This window comes from Cannabis sativa, chromosome X (assembly GCF_029168945.1).
Source record: "Cannabis sativa cultivar Pink pepper isolate KNU-18-1 chromosome X, ASM2916894v1, whole genome shotgun sequence".
Taxonomy (NCBI): Eukaryota; Viridiplantae; Streptophyta; class Magnoliopsida; order Rosales; family Cannabaceae; genus Cannabis; species Cannabis sativa.
In genome coordinates, this window is record NC_083610.1 from 50,123,297 (window position 1) to 50,130,059 (window position 6,763).

The following is a 6,763-nucleotide window of genomic DNA, read 5'->3' on the forward strand; positions in this document are numbered from 1 at the left end:
ACATTTTTAAATTATTAATTAATTTTATTGAATTATTATAATTATATTAATTGGAATTCTATTTATTATATATTTATATATATTTATTAAATATTTTTTTTATTTTTATAGGTAGTAGCGGCGGGACCCCGCCGCTAATGCTCCGCCGCTAATACTATTAATAGCGGCGGACTCCTTTTTTGACCGCTAATACTATTAATAGCGGCCAAGCATTAGCGGCGGACCAATAGCGGTTGAATTTCGCCGCTAATATGCTATAGCGGCCAAGAGAGAGGGTATTAGCGGCGGAGTGGTCCGCCGCTAATGCTATAGAATGTTGTAGTGAAAAATGGTTTAGTGGAGGTTGTTCTCCTCGACGAGCTGAGTTTAGTGGTGAAAACGTCTCGTCAAACGGACGCTGAAGGTGACCGAAAAATCCGTTCAAAGTTTGAAACCCCAAACTTTAACTTGCGATCCCGAGCTAACGGCGGCGAGAGAAGCGGCACCGCTTGGGGGGTGAGGTCGCCGGCACTTGGGCTTCCGATTTGTCCGGCGTGTGGGGCTGGTCGGAGGCCGGAGGTGGGTCGCCGGAGATTGGTGGTTATGGTGGTTTGTGGGTTATCTTTTTTTGTATTTTGAAGAGAGAGAAGAAGAGAAAGATAGATAGATAGATAGAGAGACGATTAGGGGGGTCTGCTACTGTTTCATTTTGTTTTGATTTTTTTTTTTTTTAAATACATATATATATTATTATTTAATTATTTATTATATATTCACACATAACAACTCATCCATGGTTTTTGTTTTCTTTATGAGATCAGAAGACGACGGTCCTTATTTCTTCTTAGCCGAAGTTTTGTTCATACATTTCGTTTAACTTGATTTTTTTCTGCCATAGCCACAGCCTTACAGAGGTTTTTACTTGATCCCCTCGCTATTTGGAAATATTTAACTAACTAGAATGAGCGGGAAAAACAATAGTGTGTCAATACAACTATTTTTCTTTGGTAATCTTTTGCTGGTGACATCCCGAATAGTTCCTTTCCCTTCGGTAACAAGATCACTTCATATATTTTATATATATAAATAATATATATATAAACCTTTGGTTAATGCAAGACTTAGTGGACTAGACTACAAACGAAGCAATAATCATATGAAACAGATAAGTAGTGAAAAGAACCATTTGGACGGTGCTTTACAAATTGAATTGGATTTTTTTTATATAAAAAAATCTGGAAGAGGTTCGCAGTATTTGGCTGTACTGTGCTTATTATTGTTTTTGTATGCAAATCTAGTGACTACAAAATACTATTAATTAAATATTAAATATTATATGCACTTCAACTATAATTTTCAACCGATCAGAGAGTACTACTATACTTTGTAGTCAAGTCATTCCACTACATTAATTGGATATTATTACATTTCATTAATCATTAATATAAAGTAGTACACTATTGATCATAACCACACAAAAAAATTCCTACTAATGGAAATGGATATATATATTGTAGGAGACAGCTTAATTTGGAAGATAGGATAGTGTCAAATGAAGTGGAGATGGAATGGAATAGATGGGCGGCTAAAGAAAACAAAAGTAAACCAAGGCGAACGTCGTAGTTGCAAAGAGCATATTCATAAATGAAAAAGGAGCTTAATACTTAGGCATACGGTCGTTTGTTTGTTTTTTTTTTTCAATTAAAAATTACAAATAATAAAAAGAGTGGCAGCACATGAAGGCTACTTTGGATTTGGAGCAAGCGAGCTCTAATTAACTGACACACCAAAAGCAAGACAGGATGCTTAGATTCTCTCTTTCATGTTCGTATATTTAAGGTTTAAATAACGGCACAATATATTGATATCGTTTGCATGTTAGCCTCCACTCATATATTTTTATGTTCAAAAATTTATAAGAATAGATTTGGACTTTTGCTAAAGCTCAAGCCCTAGCTAGACGAATACTAACCGCCAACTATATTAAAACTACCAACAAAATGCTAACTAAGTAAACTGCCCCACTACTTCTCATCACGTACGAATATTCTTTCTAAATCTATATATTAATATAGTCCTTTTTATTCAAAAAAATAAAAATAAAAATATAGTCCTTTGTTTTTAATTACTCTGCTGGTTTTAATTAGAGACCGTCATATATACTTTAGTCATATGCCCACTTGCCCAGTCAGTCAGTCTCTTTTTAAAATACATGTTTGGATAATAAGAAAAGAAAGAAAGTAAGCAAAGATAAGACACCAATTGTATGGTACGTAGCTATTAATTTAGCCTACGTGATGACCGATTTTTAAGCATCACATGCCCAGATACGACCTTATATATATGACCTTATATATTAATCCATTAATTAATTAACTTATACCTCATTTCCATACACTTTGGCCTCCATTGATCAGCCGACGTACATATATATGTTGGCCTACTTCAATATTAAAACAGCTACTATATATATATACATTGATCAATTTTTGTATATGTTCAAAATGTTTGGAATATAAGGAGAGACATTGAGGCTGTTTGGCTTTATAATTTAAAAATTGTTTTCTGTTTTTTAAAACATAAAACAGTTTTTAAAAACTATTAAGAGTTGTTTGACAAAAATTTTTAAAAATTAAAAACAGAAAACATCAAAATGTTGTTTTTAATTTTCCAAAACAATTTTTTTTGTCTAACATACTATATTTTATATTTTGCTCACATACTCGGATCCTAGACCCGAAACTATACCCGAACCTAGACCCGGATGGGTTAATGTCATGGTATGGTGCTAAAATATTGGTTTTTTTTTCGTAAGAAAAAATCTAAAAACAGTTTTTAAAAATTTGTGTCAAACACCATTAAATTTTTAAAATGACAAAAAACTGTTTTCTATTCTCACTTTTAAAAACACAATTTTAAAAACTGAAAACACAGCCAAACAAGCTTATTGTTTTTCCTACTAATCCTCTTGAAAGAACCTTCTCCTTCGAGAACGCGGACACACACTACAAGAAAAGGGACATTTTATCCCACTTTTTTAGTTAACAAAAATAAAAAATGGGATAAAAGATATATTGAGACTTTTTATCCCACTTTTAGATTTGACACCTCAAATATGTAGCAAATATTTTTTTAGACAAGGGCTTTGTTTGGTAGAATGTTAAAAAAAAAATATTAAAGGCAAAAAAATAAGTTCAAGATTCGATTTTTATGGGTTTGCCAAACAGGGATTAATTTTTTTTAGGGGAACCTTTTATCCCGGTTATTAGTTAAAAACCGGGATAAAAAGTCATCCCTAAAATCACAGTAGTACTCATACCAGTACAACCTCGACAACCTAACCATCTCGCCCAAACCCAGAAACCCTTACCCAAATCCCATGAGACTCGATCATCTATTCCAGATTCGTCCAAATCCGTCGAAGCAGTTCATAAAACTATTAAAGGTATACTTTTTTCTTTATTCTTTTTTCCCTGTTTTGCATTTTTTCCACCAATTTTTTTTCTGGTTGGGGCTGGGTGGAAATGTGAAAGAGTTTATGTGAAGAATTTCTAATTTTTTAGTTGTATCACTAATGATTTACTGTATTGACTAATAATGGTCTTTTTCAATTATAAATCTTCTTTCCTCTCCATGGATGCACCTTGGGAAAACTAGGTTTCAAGCATCAAAAGCCATGGTATGTTTGTGCTCCTCTTTTTCCTTCTCCTGCCATTGAATATCTTAGAGTTCTTCTTCTATTTTATTTTGAGTTTCAAACTCACTTTAAACTCCATTAATTTGAGCTTTAAGGTTAGGGTCAAGCAACTTCATGCTTAGAAGGAAAGGAGCCTGTGCAAAGCTATGTCTTGAAAGAAAACAATGTGAGTTTTTAAAGCTTGGTGGTTGTTTCTTCTCATCTCTTAAGTTCAAATTTTCAGTACCTATTTCTAAGTTTTAGTAGACCATTGATGTATCAATTAAGCATTGGAATATACTTTCAAGCTTAATTAACTTAGAATAAAAAGATCAATCATGTAGTCATTTTTATTTTTTGTGAATTCATTATTTTATTTTAAGCACATAAAACCAAATTCTTTTTATTAAATAGAAGGTTTGTCGTGTCGTTGTTTTTTTCTTGGTTAGTTCATGTCACTTGTAGCGTTCATGCTGAAATCTGCAGGTGTTAGCCATGTAGTTCCAGCATTTTAAAATGGCTGAAATTTAATTGGTAATTTGACTCGCATGATTTTAAAAATTCATTTGGTCTTTTGATGTTTGGATCTTCTGTTACACTTGAATGTGCTAAGCATTGTCTTATGACAGTGAGCTTCTCTAGTAACGGTGTAGGGACTGATTTTCTATTACTTGAGACACGGTTTAATTATATCTTGATAGTATATAAAAAATTATTTTTTAGTATTTCATAGTGATAGTTCTCTCAAGAACAAATATTCTTTATTTCTCTATTTGAGTGTTAATTATGACTTTCTTTCCCCTGCCTTAGGTTGCTATCCCTATCGTGCCAACCATTAGAGTCCTATGCACTTTTACAAAATTGAGTAAAAGAGGTATTTTCTAGTTCTTTTGCGAGTGTTTACTTTAGTCTCATTGCTGTAAAATACTTTGTTTTGCCAAATAGTTTCTAAAAACAAATTATAGTTGAGTTACCTCACTAGCATTACAACAACTGTTATATGCTGCATAAAATAAAATTTCGTTGTTAAATGGTGATCTTTTGCTCTTCGTCTTCTCCATATAACGTTGTTATGGTCTCTTTTAATTTAATGAATTGGAAACTTTTTCTAATTACAGCATGTGGTTTTAAATTTGAGGTATTATTTGTTTAAATTTTACTCCTCAAAGACCATTTTTCACTTTGCTACTGAAATTATTTTGAGAAAGATAATCTTTTAAGAATGAATCTTTTAAGTTAGTTTTGAACAGAGATTGTGTTGTGAGATGTAATGTTTAAGTTATTTTGCAAGTAATGTTGTTTAGGATAAAAGGGAGACATAGATAGAGACAACAAAAAAAAGAGGCTCTTGCTGTACAAACTTGTCTTTGGTATGGTGGCTTGTCTATTTCATTATCATATACATAATTAATTATATATATATATATTTTCTTTGTTTTAACTAATTTTTCTTTGGATTATTGGACCTAGGATTCAGAAAAAGTATTAAATTTGTTTCATTTCATTTTCCTGTCTGAATTCATAATTATTATTTTTTGTTCAATGCAATATCAAAGCAATTGAAACAATGATTTTAATTTGAACATTTTTTAAATTACATTAATTAATGTTGGTTGTGGATTGTTATTAGAAAATGAATCAAAATATTGGTGATTATTGATTACTAGCTAAAGGTACATTATTGACCAACAAATTTTTACTAATTATAAAGCTATTAGAGGAGTTTGAATATATTAGATATTCATCCGTAGTGAAGTATGTTCTGCGATATAAATATACTGCGGTTGGATGGGTGGCAATTATTATATTGTTAAATGCTTTTGTGATTATTTTTTCTTGTTATCCGATTTAATTACTTGTGTGCATTATTAGATAGTTATTAAATTTGGAAATGTTGTAGAAATAGGGAAAACTTTGGCGAATTTTTTTTAGGATTCTTAAATGAACATGTTTTTTAATATTTAATTACCAAGAACCGATTGACAACTATGAACATCAAGAACAACCAATGGTCTATGAGGATGTAAGTCAATGTGTAAAATTATGTTCGGATAACATTGACAATGTTGTGGCTGAGGGTGTCATAATTGAGGCGGTTGGTTTCTTTTCATATCATGGTGACATAATTTTAAATGATTATGCACGGGTTCAAATCACACAAGTTATTCAAGGGGAAGTTGAAATCCCATATCGAAGAGGTGCAATACGCTATGTTCGTAATATGCTTCAACATTCAACTCCTATTACAGCCATAAAAGAAAAAGTAAGTAAATACTCATTTTTACTATAAATACAAACATATAAAAGTACTATCTTCTTAATTAGTTTTATTTTTTTAATTTGACAGTTTAGCGGCCTATCCCAATATTCTGAGGACGATCATCTCTTACTGATTCGATAACAGTGGTTAAGTCAATTGCTTCCCTTGATATATAACAATTAATTATAGTAGTCTTTTATTGTATTTTTTCAGACATTGTGGAGTATTTTAGAGATTTATCCATAATATGTAAAATGTTATTTAAAATTGAACTTACAAATTATTATTGTTGTTATTAAAAATGATATTAATCATTCATTTTTAATTAATTTTTTTTTATACATACTCTATATAATTATAAAAATAAAAATTATATTTATTATTATTGAAAAAAATAAATGAAATGAAATGTAATAAAATTAAAATAAAAAAAATAAAAAACCAATACATTTGCAAAATGAGATCAAAATTAAGGTGACTTTTTATCCCACTTTTTTTTAAAAAAATGGGATAAAATGTACCCTTTTATCCCAGTTTTTCATGAAAAGTGGGATAAAAAGTACCCTTTTATCCCACTTCTTTCTAAAAACCGGGATAAAATGGGTACTTTTTATCCCGGTTATTATGAAAAAACCGGGATAAAAAGTACCTCTTTTATCCCAGTTTTTAAAATACCTTTTATCCCACTGGCATACATCCCGGTTTTCATTTTAGCGAAAACCGGAATAAAAAGCCTTAAAAACCGGGATAAAAGACCTTTCCTTGTAGTAGTGACAGGTGGTAAATTTGAGTTAAGGTTAAAACTACTTTCGGTAATAATTGATAAGTTATATTTACTTTCTAAAACT

The 6,763-nt window shown here is 30.9% G+C and overlaps 1 long non-coding RNA gene across 1 annotated transcript; it reads left to right on the plus strand.

Annotated features, from left to right (window-relative positions):
- Window positions 1-2,987: 2,987 nt before the first annotated feature.
- On the plus strand, window positions 2,988-6,258 carry LOC133032560 (uncharacterized). Its single transcript, XR_009685179.1, has 5 exons — window positions 2,988-3,424; window positions 3,637-3,658; window positions 3,772-3,842; window positions 5,629-5,918; window positions 6,003-6,258. It is a non-coding gene; the product is annotated as an uncharacterized LOC133032560 (long non-coding RNA).
- The last annotated feature ends 505 nt before the right edge of the window (window positions 6,259-6,763 follow it).